This window comes from Nylanderia fulva, unplaced genomic scaffold, assembly GCF_048542155.1.
Source record: "Nylanderia fulva isolate GAGA-0341 unplaced genomic scaffold, ASM4854215v1 Scaffold938, whole genome shotgun sequence".
Lineage (NCBI taxonomy): Eukaryota > Metazoa > Arthropoda > Insecta > Hymenoptera > Formicidae > Nylanderia > Nylanderia fulva.
In genome coordinates, this window is record NW_028191066.1 from 12,161 (window position 1) to 23,234 (window position 11,074).

Consider the following 11,074-nt stretch of genomic DNA (forward strand, 5'->3'; position numbering starts at 1 on the left):
TCCTTTTGAAGGACCTCAATAGACTGCTGGATCCTAGTTTAGGATCAGACCTTACCGCGGTGGGAAGAGAGAATATTCCCCCGGATGAGGTTTTTAGGTCGAGCCTTGTAAAAGTCACCAACTTAGAGCTTCGGAGGTTGGCCGGGTTGTCTGCCACACAAGTGGAGAAGGCATCTGATGTCACTGGTCTCGATGAAGTCGTGGCCAGGGATCTTCGGGTGTCTTCAATGAGACTTGTGGGTATTTTTGACGAGATGGCCAAGCGGGTCGTCGCTGAGACGGATCCACAGACTGAGGCGTTGAGGACTGAGAACCTGGGACTGCGGGATCGGATCGCGGCTTTGGAGCGCGATAGAGATAGGGTTGAGGCGGAGATGGCGAGCTTCCGGGCGGCCATTCCGCAGTTGGAAGCGGAATACTTCTTTGGTGACAAGGGATCAAGGAAGCGACCGTGTCCGGCATCATCTCCGGGAGTGCCATCGGGACAGGTGGCGGAGACGGTTCTGGCGGGGAGTCATCCCATAACTATGGCGGACCTGTCGTCCATATTGGACAGGCGTTTTGCCGACCTTAGGGTCGACATATCCACAGCCGTATTGGCTAACATTAAGCCTTTGCTCACTGGGCGGGCTGGGGACTCTTCCCCGGAAGTGACCCCCATGCGTGCGCCCAGGGCAAGCGTTGTCGATGTTCGTGGGACATCGGCTGGTCCCGTGGCCGGGGGCTCCGCCGCCTCTGCTCTTGCAAAGGCTTCGGTGGATGCCTCTGCCCCCGGGGCTAGTACAAGGGGTAGGCGTCGTCGTCGTCGTGGGGGATCTTCTGCTAAGGGGATCCCTTCTACGGGCACTTCCGCTCCGAAGAGGAAGAGCCGAATTCCTCCCCCTTCCTCTGCGTCGGTGATTTCGCTGACGGTTGGGAGGGGGGAACGGGAGAGAACTTGTAGCGACTTATAAATAAATTCACCAGATCTTTGAAAAAGTAATGTTTATTCATTGAAAGTATAAAGCGAAAGAACAAAAAGAATTAATATGTAACAAATAAATGAATGAATGTGTTGTTATGGAAATATTGATTTTTCTTAAAAACATTATGTATATTAATGAATTGAAGTTATTACAAATGTATAAAGATGTAAAAAGTGTAAAAGTGCAGTGAAAAGTGTAAGGTGTAATAAAAGTGTAGAGTGTAAATGAAAGGTGTGGATGATGAATGCTACAGTACTCCCCCCCAAGTGACGATATTCGTTGCGAAATGGACTTTCTTCTTCTTTGGTGGGTAGGTGCGTAAAGCTTTTCCAACAGTAGAAGAAGAAGAAGGATTTGAAGTAGCAGAAACAGGAGCTGAAGTAGTAGGAACAGGAGCTGAAGTAGCAGGAACAGGAGTTGAAATAGCAGGAACAGGAGTTGAAATAGCAGGAACAGGAGCTGAAGATCTGGTAGAAAGTTCAGTAGAATCTGAAGTTCTAGGAATGAAGGCTGGCTTGAGACGTTCTGTCGAAATATTGACAACTCTTCCTGAAACATTAACTGCAAATAAATGATCAGAGATACGTTTCTCAATAGGAAAAGGGCCAGAATAAGGAGGTTGTAGTGACTTCCTAACAGTATCTTCTCTAATCCAAACATGAGTACAATCAAAAAGATTCTTGTGAACAAAAGGTGATCTTTTGCAATGATGACTTGTAGGAGATGATCTGATATTCCTCATATGAATCCTGTGTTTTTCAAGAAAGATTTCAGGATCTGCAGGAAAATCTTCTTCAATAAAAAATTCTCCAGGAATACGAAGAGTGGATCCATAAAGAAGTTCTGCAGGTGAAGCTTTTAAATCTTCTTTGAAACACGAACGTAATCCCAAAAGAACTGAAGGTAAAGATTCTACCCAGTTGGTTGTTTCGTGGCACATAATCGCTGCTTTCAAAGTCCTATGCCATCTTTCCAGAATTCCATTTGAAGCAGGATGATAAGCAGAAGTTCTAATCCTTTGGCATCCAATTAGATTTGTTAAAGCTTTGAATAAAGCTGCTTCAAACTGAGGACCTTGATCTGTTGTAATGCTGATAGGAGAACCAAAACGTGCTACCCAATGTGAATAAAATGTTGTAGAAATAGTTTCAGCAGAAATCTCAGAAATAGGAACAGCTTCAGGCCATCTGGAAAAACGATCAATCATAGTAAGACAATAACGGTAATTTTGACAAATAGGAAGTGGTCCAACAATGTCTAAATGCACATGCTGAAAGCGTTGATCAGGAATTGCAATCTTAATTGGAGAATTCTTGGTGTGTCTTGAAATCTTCGCACGTTGACATGGAAGACAAGTTCGAGTCCATTCCTTCACATCTTTCTTCAAAGAAGGCCAAATGAATTTCAGTAGTAATTGTTTAGATGTCAATCTGCCGCTGGGGTGAGCGAGTCCATGAACAACATCAAAAATTTTCTTGCGTAAGAGTTTAGGAACATATGGACGAATTAATTCCGAAGAGCAATCACAATAAATAGGTATGGTTGATCCTGAAAGAATAAGTTTCTTCAACAGAAGTGAAGAATTTGAAGAAAGTAAAACTTGAAGTTCTTCATCTTCTTTCTGATAATTAGCAAGTTCTTCTAAAGAAACTATAATAGGCATTGAAATAGATTCAATTCTTGACAGAGCATCAGCAACTGAATTCATTTTTCCAGAAATATAGGTAATATTTGTAGAGAATTGAGCAATAAAGTCCAATTGTCTGATCTGTCTTGGTGACGCTTTATCCAATTTCTGACGGAAAGCAAAAATCAAAGGTTTATGATCAGTTCTGATAATCAATTGTCTTCCTTCAACAAAATGCCTGAAATGTTTAATAGCCAAATAAATGCTAAGAAGTTCTCTATCATAAGTGCTATAATTTCTTTGAGCTTTGTCTAGTTTCTTTGAGAAAAATGCTATTGGTTTGATATCGTCGTCAATAGACTGTTCAAGTGATGCACCAACAGCAAAGTCAGAAGCATCACAAGTTAAAATAAGAGGAGCATGAGGAGCAGGATGAGAAAGGGTAGTAACTTGTAAAAGTTCTTCTTTACATGACTCGAAAGCTAATTCCGCTTCTTTAGTCCAAGAAATAATTCTTCTATCCCTCTTGCGACTGTCCTTTAAATATTCTGTTAACAGAGCTTGATGATTTGCAGCATCCTTGAGACAGCGACGATAATAATTGATAATTCCTAAGAATCTGCGTAATTCATGAAATGTCTTAGGTTTAGGATAATCAATAATTGATTTCACTTTTTCGGATGTAGGTTTAACTCCTTGGTTAGAAACTAAGTAACCAAGAAAAGAAATCTCGCTTTGACCGAAAAGACATTTAGCGACATTGATTGTCATTCCAGCTTGTTGAAGACGATCAAAAATAATGCGTAAGTGAGCAATATGTTCTTTCTCATCTTTAGAAGCAATAAGAATGTCATCAAGATAACAAAAGGCAAAAATCAAATCATTAAATAAAGAGTTCATGAGCCGTTGAAAAGTTTGGGCTGCGTTTCGTAAACCGAAAGGCATTACGACAAATTCAAAAAGCCCAAATGGAGTAGTGACAGCTGTTTTGTGAATATCTTCTTTAGCGACGGGTACTTGATAGTACGCTTTAACTAAGTCGATTTTAGAAAAGATATTCTTACCAAAAAGTGAAGAAGAAAAATCTTGAATATGAGGTAAGGGATAACGATCCGGGATAGTCACTGAATTGAGTGCACGATAATCACCACACAGTCTCCAAGAATTTTGTTCCTTTTTAGGTACCATATGTAGAGGGGCTGCCCAGGAGCTGCTTGAAGGTCTACAAATTCCTTGCTCCAACATAGACTTGAATTCTTCCTTGGCACATTTAAGTTTTTCAGGAGTAAGTCTTCTGGGAGTCGAAAATTTAGGAGAACCTTCCGTAACGATATGATGTTCAACACCATGTGTTTTTACCGAGGAAATTGGAGAAAAACGGGTGAGTCCTGGAAATTCGGTTAAAAATTTGTGGTACACAGAATCAGGAGATGTGGTAAAAATTGACAAATGTGCAACTTCTTGAATTTTTCCAGTATTCGTAAGACCGGTAACATTATCAATCAATTTCTTGTTTTTAATGTCAATTAGGAGATTAAAATGACAAAGGAAATCGGCGCCTAAAATAGGACGTTGAATATCCGCGACACAAAATTTCCATTTGAATTCTCTCCTTAAACCGAGGTTCAAAATTAAAGTTTTAGAACCGTAAGTATTAATTTGAGTACCATTTGCGGCAAAAAGTTTTAAATTAGTATGCCACGGCTTCAATAAAACCTTTTTAGGTAACAACGATATATCAGCGCCCGTATCGACAAGAAAATTCAAATTTGAATGTCTGTCGAAAATAATGAGGCGATTGTTAGAAACACCGTCGTAAGCAGCCTCAGTCTTAAGCGGCGTTTTTAGTTTTCCTGTGAAGCCAAGAATGTTTTGGACATAGAACAAGGTAAAGTACATCGTTTAGCCTTATCACCAAACTTCTTATGGTAAAAACAAATTGATGTATCTTTAATATCTTTATTTGATTTGTCTTTCTTACGCGATAACGATCTAAATCTTCTATTCTCTCTAGACCGGCTTTTGGAACGATCTCGACGACGAGAAACTTCAAGAGCTTCGATTCTTCGTAGCAAATCCGCGAAATCCGAAGATTTATTACTTGCATTATTGGAAATTTCCGCGACTTGCAAACTGCCGTCCCGATCAGCAATTTTATCGGCTAATTCCGCAAGTTTAACAAGAGGAACATCCTCTACTACGGCTAAAGTCGTTTGAATTCTATGTGGTAAGCGTTGAAGCCAAATCATTTGCAAAACACTATCTGCTAAAGATCCTCCAGACAAATGACGAATTTCTCGAAGTAATTCCGAAGGCTTTTTATCATTAAGTTCAATTCCAGCTAATATTTGTCTCAAACGTTTTTCCTCTGAATCCGTAAAGCGATTTATTAATATTTTCTTTAAATAATTATATTTATCTGTTTTAGGTGGATTTTCAATGACTTCAGATATGTTTACTAAGGCTTGTTCATCAAGATGACGAATGACAGAACTATATTTAATATCATCTGATCGAATTCGATAAACCGTAAACTCACTTTCAATAGAAGCAAACCAGAGTTTAGGTTGTTTATGCCAGAAAGTCGGTAGTTTTAATAAACGAAACTCATTTGAGTGAATTTGTAACATAGGATCACTCACCTGATGTCCAGTTTGAGAAGGTAAAATATTAATATTTTCTGATCCAACCTGATTTGATCCGCTCGCCAAATCGATATCAATCTGTGTATCCGAACAGGGTCTAACTGGTGATCTATCGATTGGCATTTTCCTCTTGTTCCAGGAATCCAATAAAATGATTTGAGAATTTCCGTGAAGGACTAATCCGCCTCTGATGTTTCAAAGATCCGGAGAATGAATCTCTTAAAATCAGAATATCCAGCAATTCTTCCAAGCGATGATAATATTTCGCAGACTTCAAATACGACGATCACTTGGCACTTATTCCGCATCAGCCTTTAAAATGCGTCGGCTTTAATATCACGTCGGGGTCACCAAAAATGTAGCGACTTATAAATAAATTCACCAGATCTTTGAAAAAGTAATGTTTATTCATTGAAAGTATAAAGCGAAAGAACAAAAAGAATTAATATGTAACAAATAAATGAATGAATGTGTTGTTATGGAAATATTGATTTTTCTTAAAAACATTATGTATATTAATGAATTGAAGTTATTACAAATGTATAAAGATGTAAAAAGTGTAAAAGTGCAGTGAAAAGTGTAAGGTGTAATAAAAGTGTAGAGTGTAAATGAAAGGTGTGGATGATGAATGCTACAAACTTATGCCTCGGTATTATCCGAGGCTAAGTCTAAAATAGATGCTAAAGAGCTAGGAATTGAGTCCATGCATATGAGAAGAGGGGTAACTGGTAGCATCTTGTTGTCGGTTCGAGGTAAAGACTCGTCCGTGAAAGCTGACGCACTTGCGGAAAAGATGAAGGAGGTGTTCCCGTCATCAGGAACGATCAGAGTTGGCCGCCCCTCACGAACGGAAGACATCCGTTTAAGGGGGATGATGGCTTTTGTTGGTCGCCAAGATATCCTTGACAGGGTTGCCTTGGTTGGAGGCTGCAAGGCTGAGGATCTAAAAGCAGGTATGATCCGATTGTCTCCTAGAACGGGTTTCGGGACGCTGTGGATCCGTTGCCCATCTGGAGTAGCGCGAAGGCTCGTTGCTGCCGGTAGCATTGTGATGTCGGGGGGATGGGAAAGGCTAGATGTTGTTCATCTGGCCCGTCGCCCCCTGCAGTGTTATCGGTGTCACGAATTTGGTCATTCGGCCAATGGTTGTGGAGCCGACACTGATCGTAGCGGTATGTGCTACAGGTGTGGTTGCGCGAAGCACAAGGCGGCCAACTGCGTGGCGCCGCCCCGATGTCATTCGTGTGCGTCCAGGGGGAAACCCTCTGGACATCGCTGTGGGTCGACGGTTTGCGCTCGCGTGCGCGTGCCTCCTAAGAGGTGTCGGGAGAGCGCGCCTGCTGCCGAGCGCGTTCAGGCTCCGGGGCGCCCCGATGGGGGGCCTGCGAGCCCGGAGTGGACGAGGGTAGACTGTAGCCGGGGGCGGGGAAAGTCGCGGAGAGGCGGCTCCCCCGTGCCGGGCTGCAGTTCTGCCCCCGATGTTTAGTGTCGGTTTTGTCCTTTGTTGTCGTAGTGTGTAGCGGTGGGTGCGGGGAGTTCTGGGGAGGTTGCCGAAAGGTGACTCCGTGGTCTCCCTGCCCCGCCAAGTTTATGTTGTAGGTTGCGGCGATGGGTGATGGAGTGCCGGGAAGGTTGCCGAGAGGTGACTCCCGGCCTCTTCACCCTACGCCAAGTTTATGTTGTTTATAGTATATTATCTTTTGTCATAGGTGGGAGTAATAACACTCCCACCTTTATTGTGGTTGGCCATAGCGCCTTGTTGTGGGCCCCCTTGGGGGCTGGGCCTGTGGCCCTTACTAAGTATTATCGTGGTTTGTGTACATGTTTCGTGCACGTTATGTACTGTAATCGTCCTGTGACGTTTTGTGTGTGGGTGAGTGACTGCGGTCACCTCACTTACCGGGTTGGCAGAGAGAGGGGTGGGGGCCCCGCTCTCATTGCACGTCGACCCTGGGAAGTCCAGGGGGAGCTAGTAGCCCGGCTCCCCTCGATGCCCTTTCGGGACAAGGGATGTCCTCTCCGGGGGGATACCTGTAGTATCCTTCCGGGGGATGTGTCCTACCTTCAGGACGCCGGTCGGGTGTCCACCGTGAAGTAATGCTAACGCGGTTCCGCGGTGGACAATACCCATACGACCAGGGGCTTCAGTCAGGTTTTAGGTCGGTCCCCCGCCCGATAGTCCCTCGGGATACTACGGGCGGGAATCCACCACGAAGCCTCCTGACCCTCCCTCAGGGGTCAGGACGGCGAAGTTTGGTTTAGGCAAATTTCCTGACTCTAAAAAAAAAAAAAAAAAGGGGTAACAGAAAATTGTTGATATTTTGTACTAAATTTTTTTTTTTTTGCTTTTAGGGGCGGCAAAATGTACGCTGCCTAGGGGCGGCAAAATGTTTAATCTGTCGCTGGTGCTAGTGTAAATGTTCGTGATTTTGTGCAATGTACTGAGCTCAGGACCGGAGGAACGCTAAACCCCGACACTTGTGCACTTCAAATGTCCCCTGCGGGAAGATAGATCGGATGAGTGTGAGGAGACACGGATGGAAGTAGGGAAGAGATGCAGAGATAGATGAAGATAGGAGTAACGATAACGAGAGAACACGTGATAAGAAGAACAAGAAGGCTAGGTGATAGGAGGCGTGAATAACAGAGGAAAGAGAAAAGGAAGGAAAAGAGTGACTGGAACAGAAAGACACGGAAGGAAGAAGAAGGAAGAGAGAGGATGGAAAGGGAGTGTCAGAGAAAGGAGGACGAGTAGAAGAGAAAGAAAGAAAGAAAGAAGAGAGAGAAAGAAAGTAACGGTAGAGAAAGAAGAGAAGAAGAAGAGGAGTAAGGACGGTGGATGGAGAAGGATGGTGACAGGAGGGGACTGAAGAAGAGAAAAAAAACGTATTGATGGAGAAAGGAGAGAAGAAAAGGAGGAAAGGCGGTAGATGGAGAAAGAAAGCGATAGTGGACTAGAGAGCGTGAGAGAGAGACGAGGAAAGAGAGGAAAAGGAGAGCAGAGAGAAGGAAGAACGATTCGGAAGGAGGAAGAAGGAGAAGAGAGGATGGAAAAGGAACGTGGAGAGGAACGAGGAGGACAAGGAGAAGAGAGAAAAGAGGGAAAAAACGTACTAATGGCAGATTCTTTGGTCAATTTGCAAACGATAAAAAAATTATTTTTTTATATTATTTTTAATATTTTTATTATTTTTTTATGTTTTTATTTATTTTTTACAAAATTACAATATTTGTTAATCCTTGTTAATCTTTTTGTTAATAGCAATATATAAAATTTCACAATGTCTTATGGAGACGGAGACATCTCAGGAAAATCTGGATCCCAAAAACCTGTTAAAAAAAAAAGATTACATTGTATTTTATATAATAAATGTATTATATGTATATATATGTAACGAAATATGGCTAGTCGTGGCTATATTTCGTCTTCCCTAGAATTCGTAATATCCCGCTCACGGGAAACCGGCTGCTGCCACACAGTTAGATAGGCATGCGCATTTGAGTGAGCGAGAGACAGAAAGACTCGTGCACGTGGATGATACAAATAGAACGCGTAGAGACGATTAAAGATAGCAATAAGGATTAATAATAAGAGAGTGAAATATTAGCTGTGAATGTTGTTTCTTTCATTTACAGGTAACGTAAAGCAATGTAATTTTAAGTACAATTTATATTGGTAATATAGAATCCTTCATTTACAGAAACTCAAGGCAGTTTTATTTCACGACACTGAAAAACACCTTATAAAACAACATTCCTATTGCTAAATCAAAACACACGAAATTGAAGAGAAAAAAAAAAAAAAAAATGGACACGCTAAAATTTACATTTAGTGTGAAGGCACACGCCGAAGATCCAAAATCAAATGTGATTGTCTTAACCTCAATCACAACTCAGGAGAATAAAAGCTACATTATGCCTGATCAGTATCAGCTGATGGAGCATCATAAAGAGCTGGCAGTCACTACAGCCTTCAAACAAATACAAAATACCTTGAAGAAAAGAGGACAAACCCGAAGAATGTGTATTAAATTATCAAAGGATATTTTGCGATTATACATAGACGAAGAGGGAAATATGATATTCAAGAATTATGTACTAGAAGAAATATCAATAGGAACACCTACTTCACGAGAGGAAGGGGCAACATCGCTGAACCTGTCAGAAGAAATGCTAACGAGGATCTTGGAAAAATTTGCTCACCACCAACAAGGCAATGAGGACCCGGGAAAGCGGAATCTAAGAAAACTGTCAGAGAAGTTTGTATTAAAAAAATTTTCAGGGAAAAGTTGTAATGTATCAGAATGGATGAGTACTTTTGAACGCGAATGCACTCGGCTAGGTATTGAAAAAGATATAGATAAAATAGAAATATTTAGATTGTTTCTAGAAGACGCGTGCATGGACTGGTATAACGCGATGCTTATAAACTTAACATTAGAATCAGAATGGTTGCAATGGAAACAAAGATTTTGCGAGATTTATGCCGATAAAGGGTGGATTCCAGTCACTCATGCGATATCATATAAATATGTATCCGGTTCATTACTAGATTATGCGGTGCGAAAACAAAATCTTCTAACACAAACTGATAAAAGTATGACAGTAACTACATTAATTAATCTCATTGCGGTAGGATTACCGAACTTTGTGAGGAATAGAATAGATAAAGAAAAACTAAAAACGGTCGAAAACTTGCTTAATGAAATTAGAGGCTTAGAATATCTGGTAAAAAATGCGGAGAGGAAGACCATAACCAACCAGGAAAAAAAACCCAAAGATAAACCTAATAGCCACAAACCATGTGCGATTTGTGAAAAAAGAAATAAATATAATCGTTTTCATCCAGAATCTTTATGCTGGTACAAAAATAAAGATGACGAACAAAAAAAGAAAGAACAAATTAAACACGTAAACAATTCCGAATTAGAATTAGAGTTAAATGATGTCGATCAAAAAAACTAACTGTACCGCCATTAATCAAAATAAAAGTTTTGTTAAATAACACTATCGAGGTTACAGGCATTTATGATTCCGGCTCAAATGTCTCCTTGATAAATTCAAAATTATTAAGCATACCGAAAAAAAAACCTAATAATATAAAAAAGGTGGGTTTAACAACGATTAATGGTGTGAAAAAGTCAGACGGTATAGTTACTTTAAAAGTTAAAATTTTCGAAAATGAAGAGGATATGAATGTTTTCGTGGTGGACAAAGAGAATTTCAAATACGAATTTTTAATTGGGTTAGACTGTATCAAAAAATTCCAACTAATCCAAAATGAAAAATTGGAAATAAGTCAAAAAAGGAAAATTCAGGTCATTCCTGAGAACAAAATGAATCCAAAAAAAAGAAAAGAAAATATTGAGGAACACGAAATAAACTACAATGAACACATAGATACAGGGAAATTTCAGATATCAATTAACAACTTAGAAATAGAACAACAGAGTGAAATCGACAAGTTAATTGATAAACATAAAACGGTATTTGCCAGAGACAAATATGACATAGGAACGGTTAAAAATTATGAAGCCCATATAGACTTAATAATCGATAAATATTGTTGCAAAAGACCCTACAGGTGTTCGATCGAAGACAAAAAAGAAATAGAACAACAAATTACGAAATTATTAGAGGAAAACCTGATTGAGGAATCATATAGCCCTTTTGCGGCTCCAGTGACGCTAGCATTCAAGAGAGATGAAGGGAAAAGGGCAAGATTATGCATAGATTTCCGGGAACTAAATAAAATTGTCATTCCCCAACCGCAACCGTTCCCGCTAATTGACGACCTGATAGCTAAAACCAGAAACTGTAAACTATTCTCAACGCTA

At 40.6% G+C, this 11,074-nt stretch overlaps 1 long non-coding RNA gene across 1 annotated transcript; it reads left to right on the forward strand.

Moving 5' to 3' along the window:
• Positions 1 to 3,882: 3,882 nt before the first annotated feature.
• LOC146719574 (uncharacterized) lies at positions 3,883 to 4,740 on the forward strand. The gene is made up of 4 exons (XR_014926474.1): positions 3,883 to 3,973; positions 4,068 to 4,239; positions 4,317 to 4,480; positions 4,607 to 4,740. It is a non-coding gene; the product is annotated as an uncharacterized LOC146719574 (long non-coding RNA).
• Positions 4,741 to 11,074: the final 6,334 nt, after the last annotated feature.